This window comes from Pipistrellus hanaki, assembly GCF_964339955.1.
Source record: "Pipistrellus hanaki genome assembly, chromosome: 3".
NCBI lineage: Eukaryota > Metazoa > Chordata > Mammalia > Chiroptera > Vespertilionidae > Pipistrellus > Pipistrellus hanaki.
Genome location: NC_140505.1, coordinates 11,137,564 through 11,153,354, shown reverse-complemented (window position 1 = coordinate 11,153,354; position 15,791 = coordinate 11,137,564).

Genomic DNA, 15,791 nt, shown 5'->3' with positions numbered 1-15,791 from the left:
TCTTCATGGTGATCTAGATGGCAGGATTGGAGTCAGAAGATGGGTCAGGGAAAGTTGGTCTTTGCTGCTCTTATTAGCTGAAGGATCCCATTCCTGATACAATTTCTTCACATCTTGGGGCTGGACACGGGTGTGGGCCTTGTTTTATGAATAAAGACTCTTATTATGGGAATTTATCTTTTTCTCTCTCTTAATTACATCTAAAGGCTCTCTCTTGTTTGAACGAAAAATATCTGAACAATTCTCAGCCACTCTCATGGCCTACAGGGCACGAGGCTGCTGCAGAGGGAGAGGGGAACCCGTTGTGGGGCTTGAATAAAGAGGAGATTTGTTACGGGTAATGAATGCCCAAGGAGGAAGATAGTGAGCAATAGTAAAATGCAGGCCCTCAAAGAAGAGCCCTACAGAAACCTAGATTAGAAAGAAACAGGAAAGGCTGGATTAAGACAGAGGGACTGTTTCTCACTGTACTTTTCTTTTACTCACCTCAGGTTTGCAGAGAGAACTTATGAAATACATTTGTAAGGAGCTATAACTGTTTTGCTCACAGGAGAATGTAATGAGGGAGAAAATTGAGTTTTCATAGCTGGTAGGAAAAAACGACTAAGGGATCAAGCTGCCTTGGTTTGGAGCAAGCCTCGATTAGAGCACTCGGGTAAATGAGTGTCTGCAAGGCATGGGCATGACCTGGCATTAGGACTTCGGAGATGGAGGATCTAGGGGAGCAGTAGCACAAGGCAAAGGATAACCTGCTGTGTCATGTGACCGCCTCTGACCTCTACCCTACAAAATGCTAGGCGTGGGTGTGCGTGTGTACTGATAAACAGGACTAACCTTTGTGGAAGGATCAGCAAAAGATAAAACAGAAAAGGTGGATATAAAAATTGAGACAGGAATTGAAGGGAACTATGGACATGCTTTTATAAATTAGCATAGTTTAAGGAGAAAATGAGTTTAGAGCTTTGCCATACTGTGAAATTGGGGTTTGAGGCAATCCTATCTAGATTTAATGAACTGAGAAGACCCCATATTACATCTTGGTTAAATCTAACTAGCAAGTGTACAATCTATTTTAGAAAAAAATGTCAGGCAAAAAAAATATGTAAAGCCTCTGAGAGCACTGATGTTTATTTTCTGGGTAAAGGCTTTTAGTTTACTCATTCATTTCTTACACAAGAGTTTATTGAGCATCTACCATGTGTCAGCATTGTCCTAGGTGCTGGGGATATAGCTGAGGATGCAAACAATGGAATTTAAAGCAGCCTGAAATGTTTTCCATGTGATATTTATACCTTAGCAGATAGGAAGTCTAGAGGTCAAATATTATTGATTGTATTGTTTTTTTACTTCAAAACTATTAGAAAAAGAAAAGTTAAGATTGTCACCTTTGATGCTGTATTCCAACACCAATTCTCTGATATCAACTGGACATTTTACAGTTCAATTAAATTCTGACACTACCCAGAAATAGCTAAGACTCCCCACAAGTTAAAGTCACAGTACTTCACAAGACTCTTCAGGTTGCCATAACAAAATAACATAGATTGAGTAGTTCAAACAACAGAAATTTATTTTCTCACAGTTCTGGAAGTTGAAGAGTACAAGATACATATGCTAGCTGGTTTTGTTGCTGATGAGAGCTCTCTTCCTGGCTTGTAAATGTAGATGGTGGTAGCCCAGATGGTGGTAGTATGAGGTAACCCACATAGAGGAAATTATAAAAAGTTTTCTAAGTTTCATATCAAGCAGCATAAGATTGAGTTAACCAGATAAACATAGTAAGCAGTTTTGAGAGCTAATAATTATGCATTTATAGTGGTATCAGTTCATCTTTTATAATTTTTTGTAGTTGTATTTAGATACCCAGAAACTGGCAACCAAGATGTACACAATGATTTATACAATAACTAGAAGCCCGATGCACAAAAATTGTGCAAGGGGGTTGGCCCTCACAGTCCTGGCTTTATCCGGAAGGTTTTCTGGAAGGATGTCCGGAAAATCATTTGGGTATCTGGTCTAATTAGCATATTATACTTTTATTATTATAGATGTGTATTTATGGCCAGATCTGAATAAAGGATTATGCATTGGGGGACTTTAAATTATTGGGAATAAAGTATCATATTTGTCAATAAAGATTTGATTTCCCAGTAATACTAAGTGTTAAGGTTCCACCAGCAATTCTGTTTGCTATTCACCTTCTATGATCTGGAGGTTTATCAATAAAAAATTGACACAGGGGTGGTCAATAATTTTTTAAAAATTTAATACTAAAAAATGGCCCCAAACCTTTGAATTACCCTGAACTCTGCTTTTTCTCTCACATCCCATTTTTAATCCATTATCTTGGTTTTCCACCTACCAGTTGTAATTCCCTCCACTGGTTTTTCTTAAAGGAAAAATACAATCACAAAACAACTGTGTCTTAAAACTCATGATTTTAACATTATGTAATATAACCTCTTCTCCAAAGGCCAAGTTTATGACCTGCATTTTCCGGGCTCAGTATGAGGTTAGGTTATGTTTTAGATGATAAAGGAAAAAGAGAATACAGCTCTTAAGCAGTGAAGAATGTTTATACCACATTTCTGCTTTGGGCTTTTAAAACTAATGAGATGGAGTTAATTCAAGCTGTAATCTCCATGGAAACATTTCATTAAGAAGCAACATGATGGGCAATATCCTTCTATGCAAAATTATCTAAGAAGCCATATATTTCTATACCTCTTATTCTATGTGAAAGTTATCCTTCCAAATTTAGTGCTCATTAAGTCGAATAGCTTTTATAGTGAACTTATTGGTCTCAAAGCACTTTGGCAGATATTTGGAAACATGCAATAATCAATCATATATGACCTCAATTTTTAAGAGGCATATGTGTTTGAATTATTTATAAAATAGAAATGCAGACTTAGAGATTTTAAAAAAATATGTTCTACCATGATTTCAAGGCAGATACTGTGAAGTTCATTGCAAACTGCTATATGCATTTATTAGGAAGGGTGGGAGGAGACGAAAAGTCCACTTCAGGATGAGGGCGAACCAACAGTTGCTGATTACCTCCCCCAAACATGACGTGCTGGTATCTAGAACAAGAAAACACTTGGTTTATCTCAGAACCTAACATGAAAATGATAAGAAACTGCTGATCAGCTAGTCCGAATGTGAGTTAATGAAACAATGGGTAGAAAGGAATGGGCACCAAATAGAATCCCTTGGCAGCTCTTCTGATTGCACCTGATTGGGCCTTTTACTGTCCCAGCTCTGTATGGGGGGGGGGGGGACCATAAGGAGCACTGACTAGAGTCACTGAGGTAGCATCAGAAACATGCTGACTAATGAGTGGATTGTAAGTGAACTCCACATGGTGTTCATAGGTGGGCAACTATGAATTCATCTTCATCTACCACACCGAGGTGAATCAATCCTTTGCAAAAGCATTGCTTAGAACTGAGATGTTAACAGATGCCCTGAAATACAAGATTGGTCAGTGGAAGAGAACGTCAGGAGAAGTGATAGGAATGGTATCTAATAAGAGAGTAATATGCAAATTGACCACCACTCCAAGACACAAGATGGCCACCAAAGATGTCAGGGGAGGGCAGATGTGGGCAGTTGGAAGTGACCAGGTTGGCAGAGGATGGCAGTTTGGGGGGGACCAGGTAAGCAGGGGATTGCAGTTGAGGGGAAATAGGACTGCAGGGTAGGACAGTTGTGTGGGGGACACTCAGGCCTGCAGTGGAGGGTAGTTGGGGGGACCAAGCCTGCAGGGGAGAAGAGTTGGGGAGGGACCCAGGCATGCAGGGGAGGGCAGTTGGGGGGAACCAGGCCTGCAGGGGAGGACAGTTGGGGGGACGCAGGCCTGTAAGGGGGGGCAGTTGGGGGGACCAGGCCAGCATGGAGGGCAGTTAGGGGTGACCAGACTGGTAAGGAAGGGCAGTTAGATGCAATTGGGCTGGCCAGGGAGCAGTTAGGCATTGACCAGGCTGGCAGTGGAGTGGTTAGGAGGTGATCAGGCTGGCAGACAGAAGTGGTTATGGGCAGTCAGACAGAGGAAGGTGAACATTGGGAGCCAGCAGTTCTGGATTGTGAGGGATGTCTGACCACCCATTTAGGTCCAATCCAGGTGGAATTGGGCCTAAACAGGGGGTCAGGGTCCCAGATTGGTGAGGGTACAGCTTGGCTAGAGGGCACCCCCCGCACCTCTCCCCTGGGGGGCATAATTTTGTGCACCGGGCCTTTAGTATATTAAATATTAAAAACTTTCTGCCCTAAAACAAATTATACTACAATCTCCAAATACTCAGAAAGAGCAGTAGGTAGGACCTGGGTTTTCACCTCATCCTATCTCTCTATTTCCCTCCCTCCAATAACACATTACAAAATATGAATTCAGGGGACTAAATAACTAAAAGTCCCTGAGCAGTATAAGGACCATAAGAGAAAGACCCCAAAATAAACAATTTAAACAAATAATTTAAAGGCAAGCAGAAAAGAAAAATCACCTTTTCCTACTACCCCAGCTACGCCGCTGTCTCAGTGGGGAGCTCCTGGACCTCCTGACACAGAGATGACACCAGGATCCATTCTCATGCTAGAGTGGATGTTGTCCTGACTCTTTCGAGTCCTTGTGCATGTATGCGGACATTTATATGAAAAGCAAATACAAACAAAAAGAAACTATAGCAGCTGTTTTAGTAGCCAGTGAAACTAATTGAAAAAATTATAAGGAATAAAAAGGAAAGCTACATAGTGAAAAAAGTGATATTCTATGAAGAAGAAATTAGTCAAACATTTGCAGCAGAAAATACAGTCTGATAACATAAAAAGGAACACCTGACCAAATTACAGAAGGAAATAAATCCCAATGTATTTTGAGATTTTTAAGTCCTACTTTTCAGAAACTGATGGATTAGTTGAAAAAAGTTTGGGAAGTTTTTTATGTATCGGTGGATATATGCTAATAGGAATGCCTTGTTGAGTGAAAATTCATGGGGAAGAAAAGTTAAGAGTACATGACATGATGACTTTCATGTCAGAATGTGGGGGAAATAAGAATATGTGTTGGATCTTCATATTTGCTTGTATTTGAGTAGAGACAGTGGAAAGGTAAATAAACAAAAATATTTATAAGGGACAGAGGACGATTGTGGGTGTGAAGCATAAAATTAGATTTTTGTGTGCATATTTTAATGCAGTTTTGACTTTGTAGATACCTACGCAAAAAATAAATTTTTTGTGTGTTTTTGTTGTTGTTGTTGTTTTGTTTTGTTTTGTTTTTGTTTTTTCTTAAAGAAGAGGCAGCCCAGGGCTTTCCAAGTCAACTATTTCAGATCCAATGGGAATGGCTCCTGGGATCTGAAGTTTCCCCACTGCAACGGGATTACTATAGGAAGGCTCTGAGACCCAGGTTCTGGAGGCCCTGTTTGTGGGCACTAATGCCCAGCCCAAGATTATAGGTATGAAAAGAAGTCAGAGACGTGAGTCAGATTTGAGGGCAAAGATATAGGGAAGATCCTCAGATAGAGCAGCTCTAGGGCAGGTCCCCAAAGCTACTTGTCAGAGATTTGCTCAGAGGTTGGGGCCCATTTAAGGTTGCAACTATCAGAGCAGAGAGGAATGAGATACATGGATCAAAACACTGATCAATTAGCGTATCACACCATGTGTAACAGACCCACACAGATTAGGAGGAGGTAAGGGCGTTCTAAGACTGGCTTTGCAGGACTTCACTGTGTCTTCAATAAGGGCCACGCCAGTCCTGCTTGACTGCTGGGCTCAAGGTCAATGAGAGGATTATGGAGAGAAAACTATGTATGTAAATCATGTAAGCAGGTCCTAAGGAAAAAGGTGCATCTATTTTTACATTCTGATAGTAATGGTGGGGTTAAAAAGTGTTTATATTGATACATCCATGATGTCATGTGATGCTCAGAAGAACTCATATGTCTGCTACTATTTCTTAGATGAGGAGACTGATATCAAGTAAGTGAAATGGCAGGTACATGTTCACAGGGCGAATCCAAGGTTGTTCAGAAAAAGTACAATTCCTAGTGCTGCTCATTACCTAGTCCAGTGGTCTGCAAACTGCTGCTCCCAAGCCACATGCGGCTCTTTGGCCCCTTGAGTTTCTAGCAAAGGCCAGCTTAGGAGCACCCTAATTAAGTTAATAACAATGTACCTACCTATATAGTTTAAGTTTAAAAAATTTGCTCTCAAAAGAAATTTCAATCGTTGTACTGTTGAAATTTGGCTCTGTTGACTAATGAGTTTGCCAACCACTCACTGCCCTAGTCAATCATTTATTCACTTATCAGTTAGCAAGAAGCAGTCTTTTCCTTCAGCAGCTCACAGACCATTCCTTTTAAAAGGCATTTACTTCTCGAGCCTTTAACTGCCACTGGCAAAATGAGATTCCCTCACCTGTACAACCCCCCCCCCCCCCCCCCCCCCCCCCCGCCCTGCCGTTTGTTCCTTAGAACCTTCTCACTGGTTATTAGCAGCAGCATCAAGGAGAGGACAGGGGAATTAAAAAAGGTAAAAAAGGGAAACTCAAGTCCCTCAATGTTTCTACTTTTTAGTAGCTCATGAGTAAGAGTGGTGAGGAAGTAGCTGGCCTACTGAAAAATGAGGTGATTGAGTCATTTGATGATCATTCAATCCAACTTCTCTTCTCCCAGCATCCCGTTGTCCTGGGTAATAAAGTTGGAGGTTACTCATGGGCACATGACAACTTGCCTTGGATTTATGTTTTTTCTATTCTTTTATGTTAAAACTTATAAAGCCTTCTCAAATATATTGAATTGTTTCCATGTGAAAATCATTGTTTGTTTGTTTGTTTGTTTGGCACTAAGTTAATGGCATAGTGAATGGTAGAGATAAAGTAAAAAATTCTGAAAAAGATAGACATGCCATCAATCTGAGGTCTGCTTACTCAGATTTTTTAAGATGGAAAAAAAAGATTATCAGAATTGAATGAGTAGATTATTTTTTTAAACCATAAATGAAGGCATCAAACTAAAATGAATTCAAGAGCATACTGCTTATAACAGGCTTCTAATATAATACTCTGCAAGTTCATTCTAAAATACAACTTAAAAAATGAAACTGTTGTTAAAATAATTAATTCCCAGGAGACTTTGCTGGTGTGGAACATATTTCCACAGTATAATTTGATGAAACTCTGCAGCGTCTGTCACAAAGAACAGAATATTGAATTTAGAGATATCCACAGAAACGTTATAAATAATACTTAAAGTATTATTTTGTTTGGTCCCTGGAAATTGTCTAAAACCTGCCATCAACGGTCCACTAACAGTGATTCCAGTGACGGCCATAAGCTATTAAAGTTTCCAGAACTGGTTGTTAGCGATTGGCTTCTTTAAAGAAGAAGACAGATGTTTGAAAATGTTGGAAACAGAATATGGTTCCCTAAATAGGCTTCTAAACAGAAGTTTGTGTTGGCCGGGCAGAAAATTGCAGCAAGGTGTTTTAGAAGCTATTCCCTCTCCTGGACTGCCTGTCAAACTGTTCTTCCAGCTGGCTCAGTCTTGCCTATTCCCAACCCAACCCACTGAAAGGCTGCAGAACTGAATGAGAAGAACAGGAGGAAAACAAGCATGATCACTCATCTTTCGTTGTTTTCCTTTCTTAGATCTGACCACAGCTAAGCAAAAATGTCTTTGAACTTTGATAGAGTGGACAAACATGACCAGATTCATTGCAGGCAGGTGGACTAAGATACCAGCATTAACCACAGACAAAAGGTTAAAGATATACACACCCTGGAGAACCAAGCTCTATGAAGTGTGTCCCTTTGGCAATAAGGTAAAGACTGAGAAGGGGCTGGAGTTCTGATAATGGTTTTTTGGATTTTTTCATCTTAAAAAAGTATGGGTTAGCAGACCTCAGATTGATGGTAGGTCCATCATTTTCAGAATTTTTACTTTGTCTCTACCACTAACTATCCCATTAACTTAAAGCCAAACTAACAAACATATTCAACCACTAATCACCAGAGAGATGCAAATCAAAACAACAATGCAGTACCATCTCACACCTGTCAGAATGGCCAACATCAACAAATCACCAAATGACAAGTGTTGGTGAGGATGCAGAGAAAAAGGAACCCCTGTGCATGGCTGGTGGGAATGCAGACTGGTGCAGCCATTGTAGAGAACAGTATGGAGTTTACTCAAAAAATTAAAAATGGAACTCCCATTTGACCCAATAATCCCACTTCTAGGAATATATCCCAAGAAATCAGAAACACCAATCAGAAAGAATGTATGCACCTCTATGTTCATAGCAGCACAATTCACCATAGCTAAGATTTGGAAACAGCCTAAGTGCCCATCAGCAGATGAATGGATTAAAGAACTATGGTATATCTACACAATCCAATACTATGCTGCTATAAAAAAAGAAAGAAGTCTTACCATGTACAACAGCATGGAGAGCATTATGCTAAGTGAAAGATAAATATCACATGATCTCACTCATTTGTGAAATATAATCAACAACATAAACTAATGAACTAAAATAGATCCAGAAACATAGAAGCATTGAACAAACCATTGAACCTGGGAGGGAAGATGGGGGAAGAGGAGGGAGGGAGGGTAAGAGATCAACCAAAGGACTTGTATGCATGCATATAAGGATAACCAAATGACACAGACAGTAAGAGGGTGGGGACATGTGCTGGGGGTGAGGGTGGGGAGCAGACAGGGAGAGATTGATGGGAAAAAAGGAGACTTATGTAATACTTTCAACAATAAAAAATTTAAATTAAAAAACAATGCCATTTTACACACATATTTTGTGATTATTTTGTCTTCAATTAAATTGCAAACATTTCAAACTTTTATTGCAAACATTCCAATCTCCCTTTGCATCAGATGGCTTGTTTTTAATAATCAACAAGAGCAATTGGCTCCAAAATTACATAAAATTTTTTAACTTATAGGTCAGTTGGCACTATTATGTTAAGAGAGTTTTTAAAATATATTAATGCAATAGTATCAAGGCTATAATCTTTGTAATAAAACTCCATTTTCCCCTCTGGACTTAGAATTATGATAATTTATTTATCTCTTAATAAAATACGACCTTGCATTATATCTTATATTCTTGTGCAATTATTTGTGTTGTAAGTTTTCTCACAAGTAAACTGTAAGCACTCAGGAAGCATGAAATGTATGCTGTTCTTTTCTAGTTCCCCGAGCCCTCAGATATTACATGGCATATTCTTTATTAAAAATTTCCCATCAAGACTAAGTATTTTGATAAGAAATTTGTTTCTACTCATTTAATGTATAACCCATAAAAGTAGATTTTCTTATAAATTTATCTATCTTATTTCCTATTTCTCTTGTAATTTCTATTCTCATTTGCTATGAAACTTTTCACTTTTCTGTGACAGGAGGAGCTAAATAGCTTCCTGAAACAGTGAGAGAATAAAATAAAACATAAATCATATTTTCCAGCATGTAAATGGTGATCTGCCCCAAAGTGAGCTATATTTCAAATAGTCATTATAATGCAATATAGGAAAATACACAGAAACATAGGTGAGAGAAGATATGAATGCTGTTAAAATGGAGCAAAGGAGCAAAGAAAGGAAGAAGGAGAGAGAGGAAAACAATCCATTCTGATGAGAAGTTGGGAAAAATTTAAGGATTGACTCTTATAGGAAAGGAGTAAGTTCAGAAACAAATTAGAGGAAATCTAAAAGTGAACTTTGATCATGCAGAGATAGAAATCAACAAATATGTTCCTCCTAAAGATCAAAAATTTTTACCTCCTTAACACTTAGAACTAAAAAATTGTACTTGTAAATTATAAACTCTTATAAGTCAATCAGGGATACTAGAGAAATAAGAAAAGCATATAGGTTAAACAAAAATATATATTGAGCCCAGCTGGGTGGCTCAATGGTTGAGCATTGACCCATGAACCAGGAAATCATGGTTTGATTCCCAGTCAGCGCACATGCCTCCCGGGTTGTGGGCTTGATTCCCAGTAGGGGGTGTGCAAGAGGCAGCTGATCAATGATTTTCTTTCATTGATATTTCTGTCTCTTTCTCCTCCCTTTGAAATCAATAAAAACACATTTAAGAATATATATTGAAAAGGAACTGATGTTATTTGAGAGAAATACCTTTAAATTTTTCTTCTAAATAATGTCAATATTTTTCAACTATAACAAGTTGAAAACATGCTTTCCATGTTACAGAAGAACAAGGAAGTGATTCAATATTATACAAACCAGTCAGGTAAATTTTAGCTCTTTCAATAGCTAGTATTCTCAAGCTTTATAAAATTTGCAGAACATGGTCCATTATTCTGGACCTTATTTCCAGGTAAAATATTAGCATAACTAAAGGGAGGGAAATTGATTTTCTTAAAGAATAAATTAGAGTTTAGGGGAGCAATATGCTTGTAAAATTTAAGAAACTGCTAGCAAAGATACTAATTCGCATCCAAAATTATACGCTCATATAAATTGACATTGTGTTAGAAGTTGAATTCCAGAAATAACTCTCACTCATGGTTTTCATTTAATTGCCAAGCATTGATTGCATTCTTCCCATGTACCAACCAGTATACAAAGATTTATAAGTTGACAAGACTCCCTAGAAATGAGACATTGGGCCCTACCATTGTTTTTTGCATCTGGGGCAACAGCTAATATTGGCACTAATCGAATAATACATCAGAAGAGTATATCAAGGTGATGCTTTAAGATTTCATTGAGCTGAAGATTTTAATATTCTTCCCAAGTACTGAGGAGATGTTGTTTATATTGTCCTTAGAGATAGTAGTATAGAAACTCTTTAGTCTGAGCTGTTAGGAGTGCAGGTGGCTGATATGGATTCTCATCCTCCCTTAGGGCACACATAAATAGAACACAGCCTTTGATACAGATTTATACTCAAGGGAATTTAGCCAAAGGGATCTCTGATTGTCTTTATGGGGTGGTGAATATAAATTGATTACCTATGTCATACCTTACATTTCATTTGTTATTCCATAAAACTCATATAGAGTACTCATGAGCCAAATTCATGAAGAACACTCAATCTTATATTCTCCTTTTTTTCCTAGTTTTTTAAAATTATAATACTAAAACAGAGGATTATGTTAATTAGACAGGACAGCCAAACGACCTTTTGGACATCCTTCTGGATGAAGCCACCAGGGCAGGGGCCAAGGCAAAGGCGGTTAGGGGTGATCAGGCAGGAAAGAGAGCAGTTAGGAGCAATCAGGCAGGCAGGCAGAATATTACAAATGACAAAAAATCAAGTTTTCTCTATTTTACAACTTTTTTTAAATTCCCAGTTTCTTCTATTTGCAGTCTATAAAAGCGATTGAATCAGAGATGCCATCATTCTTATTTGAGAGAATACTTAGCTATAGAAAATGTTTTATAACTATATTATATTTTTCTCTCAACTATTTAAGTTGGAAATTCTTTTCCACTAGCTTTAATTTTTAAGAAGTTCCTTGAAAAGTCAGAAAATGTCCAGAGAGCTCGGTTGACCTGCCCTGGCATCAAGACTCAGGGAAGGTTCTGCCTCCTCAGCTAAGCAGATACGCAAGTCATTTAAAGACTTCTTTTAAAGTTCAAAAATGAAATTATTACTGCACAGGGTTATCAACATGGTACTTAACAGGTACAATAGGAACAAATACCTCTTTATGGCCTATTGACAATTCTGTGAATGAGCTAGTAGTTATTTACATTACCTTCTAAACGGAGCATTGTTCGGAAGCACTGGGCTGTAGTATTATGCCTCCCATTACCAATGAAATAAAGTGATAAAGGAATTGAACTATTTTGGAATGATAGCTGGAGAGATGGTATGGGATGGATGAGTTGGCTGCGTAAGAGAGACAGGTAATGGATAAAGAGAGCTCCATCCCATCTGATTGCTGACTGGAGCACGTAAGCAGGGCTGCTACTTTCATTGGGTAAAAAAATAAGTCACAACACCAGAAGGGGGTATGGTTTGTCCCAGTCTCTCTTGATATGAGCAGGAATATATTGGGGTTTACTGGACCCGAGAACCCAGCTGGCTTGGACTACTTGGGACCATAAGACCCTAGCTGCTGGGGGCAAGCTGGGCAGAGTCTCAGGAAGTCCTGTCACTGATGCAAACATTGGGTGCTTTGGCTACCTCTGCAGCAAGAGTAATAAGAAGACAGCTTTGTAAGGCGCAGGGACACAGCATTCTCAGGAAACAGGATGGATACCAGGACGACAGCTGTGCTCATGATTTTGAGATCACACCTGCTTGGTGCGGATTGCGTCTCTTACACGTGTTCGCTCTTATTTCAAGAACTGGCCAGAATGAGTCATTCAGTGACAGAGACTTGCCAGAGCCTTCTGCAGATTATGAATCATAAATTCAATAGCTCTTTATCCATGGTGATTCTTCCTGTTCATTTCTTACTTACCAGTTATATCTTATTCACTTTTGTTTTTCCCACAGTATGTAGCTATATGCCTGCCTATTTTGACTTTTCAAGTGAATGTATGATAATGCTCTCCTTTTGAAGCCAGCCCATAAAATGGGGGGAATATTGTTTTAGTTGCATATAACAGATCTTCTGAAAGAGAATGGTAACTATCATAATAGGCTGAGGAGGAGGAAAGGGAGACTCCTTAGTCATGAACATAGGGAAAAGCATGAAATGAACACCTGTGATGCTCAAGCAATGACTAGGTATTGGGTGCTAATTGACATCCTGAGAGGACAGAAAAGGGGTTGAGGGGAGGTAGGGAACTGAGAAGCGAAGGGGAAGTAAAATCAACCAATGAGACTGTTCCATTGGTGGACAACAGGACATTTAGTATTTGGTCCTGAGATGCTCATGTTATTGGGCATCATCTCATGATTCTCTGAATTCTCAGGGTTTGTGTCTGACATTTTGGGCATAATGGAATTTGAGCAGTGCCCATGAGGCCATGCAGAAAAAGAAACTGACATTTAGGATTTGTGCTTGGGGCACGAATAGGAACCCTAAATGTAACTAACTTAGAGGAGGAGGAAGAACAGGAGTCTCAGATGGAACTCGTTAAACCCTCTATTCTGACTGTTCACTTCGGTGAAGTTCCTGGAGAGTCTGAAAGGGACGTAGGCCTCCTTTGCTGGAGGGGAGACAGAAATCAATCTGTTTAATGTAAATTTAAGGAATCTGTTAATTTTATAAGACTTCCCTGTTCTAGACCATAAGGGAAGACAATTCTCTAATTTCCTGTACAGCTTATCTTCCCAGTTAGTATGTTTCTGGCATTAAATATATCTGGATCTTTTAAAACTACTGATTACCACAAAGATACATTTATAATCCTTCAAAGTGATGAACTTCTTAAATGAGCCTTCTGCTGTGTTATAAAAGTACTTTTTTGCTTGTTTTTATTTTTAATTCTCACCAGAGGATATTTTCTCCATTGCTTTTTTTTTTTTTTTTTTTTTTTTTTTTTTTTAAAAAGAGTGTATAGAAGGGAGTGGAGGGAGGGAGAGCAGAGAGAAGCATTGATGTGAGAGAGACACATTTACTAGTTGCTTCCCCCATGTGCCCCGACCCAGAATTGACCAGGAATTAAACTGAGATCCTTCAGTGCACGAGGCATGCTCTAAGTACTGAACCACACCAGCCAGGGCTAAAAGTATATTTTTAAGACTTTAGGGGTGGGAGCTAGAATTTCAACACCCCAAGAGTTAAAGAGGACATGCAGAACTCTGCACATTGTCTCCATCCCTAAAGCTTATAACAAAGCTCCCCTAGGTATTATTATTCAATGTTGAGGAAAACCTCCCTTCTGAATGAATCTTACGTAACACCGGCACACCGCCAATGGTCCTCAAATTATTTTATTAAATTTAGTAACAGACCTGCAAGTACTTTTGTTATTCCCACATGCACAGATGAGAAAATGGATGTTCATCGTCTGATGCTTATGGAGTTTAAATTTCCAGCACCAGACTCACACCTCACCATGAGACCTAAGAACAGGGGTGACTGGTAAGTGAGGGAGGAGTCCAGCCTGTGCCCCAAATTCCTTCCCTAAAGCGTTCCTCAGAACACGGTGCCTCTTATACGCCAAGGTGCCCCTTGCATAAACCTTTTAAGGAAAACGTGGAAATGAAAGCAGAAGACTCATTACTATCTATGCTGGCACCTGGCAATGTCATAACATGAATTATACAATAAAGCGAGGCAATTATGCCAACATGATTAATCAAAACGACTAAGAATCTTATAATATTGTCATATATTAAAATTCACCCTACACGTGTCTAATTCCATACTCAACATTACACCAAGCCAGGCTCATTCCTTGAGTATAAACTAGAAACATTTCCCCAGCCCCTCTCTCTCATCTTTTCTTCCTAGGTAGCAATCACAGGAAGGCTAATTTACACATTAGATTATGCAGTTTACACAGATTTTCAGATCAATCTAATTTTATCACAACAGTGACACTGAGAACGAAGAGAGTCGAGACGGAAATATCTTATTTTGAAGATGACACTGTTAAGCACAGAGAGTGTCCGTGGCTTGCTCAGTCTCATTAGGGGCATCCTGACCCTTCAATCCACGTTCTGTGACCTGCTCCAAGTTGCTATAGAGCAAGAAAGGTATCTCTTTCAGCTGAAAGAGGCTCTTTATTAAAAATATATTTTTTATTGATTTCAGAGAGGAAAGGAAAGAGATAGAAATACCAACGATGAGAGGGAATCATTGATTGGCTGCCTCCTGCACGCCCCCCCCCCCCCCACTGGGAACCAAGCCTGCTACCTGAGCATGTGCCCTTGACAGGAATTGAACTCAGGACCCTTGAGTCCACAGGCCGAGGCTCTAACCACTGAGCCAAACCAGCTAGGGCTGAAAGAGGCTCTTGATCCAGCTAAATGGCTGCCTGGTATTAGGCATGCCAGTCCCTCAAGTCTGGAGATGACCACCTTTTCTCTAGCCACCCTCCTTGCTAGGTACCTTCCCTTCTGCAGTGTTAGGGTGCCTCTTACATCCAATTAAACCCTCCTAAACTGGAGTGTCTGTTCTTCTAGCAAACTGTTGGTTTGTTCTCAGCTTAGTGTGCTAATCAGGCTGCTCAAGCTTTATCCTACTGTGGCACCAACATAAAAATGCCCTCTGTGCCAAGCGTTCTTTCTGTTTGGATCAGAACCACTTCCCAAGAAGGGCCCAGGAGTCTTCTCTTTCTTTCTGGTCTCCTACTTGTCAGGAACACCCGACCCACTGGGATGGCTGCTGAGTCAGGTGTGGCTGACCAGCTGCACCAGCAAGTGGTTTGGACCGGGGTCTTGGCTGGCATTCTCCAGGACCAGCCGGTTTTACCTAACAGCGTCTAAATGAAACCCCAGGCCTTTTGGGAAGTGAGAGGGGAAAGAAAACAAAACAAAAATCAGAGGAGACAGGAGAGCACTGATGGGGAGAGAGAGAGAGAGAGAGAGAGAGAGAGAGAGAGAGAGAGAGAGAGAGAGAGAGAGAGAGAGAGAGAGAGAGAGAGAGAGAAAAGCACCCAGCCTCTCTCTCTCAGCCATTTCCCCAGCCTCTCTCTCTCACCTTTTCTTCCTAGGTAGCAATCACAGTAAGGCTAATTTACACATTAGATTATGCAGTTTACACAGATTTTCAGATCAATCTAATTTTATCACAACAGTGACACTAAGAACGAAGAGAGTCGAGATGGAAATATCTTATTTTGAAGATGACACTGTTAAGCACAGAGAGTGTCCGTGGCTTGCTCAGTTTCATTAGGG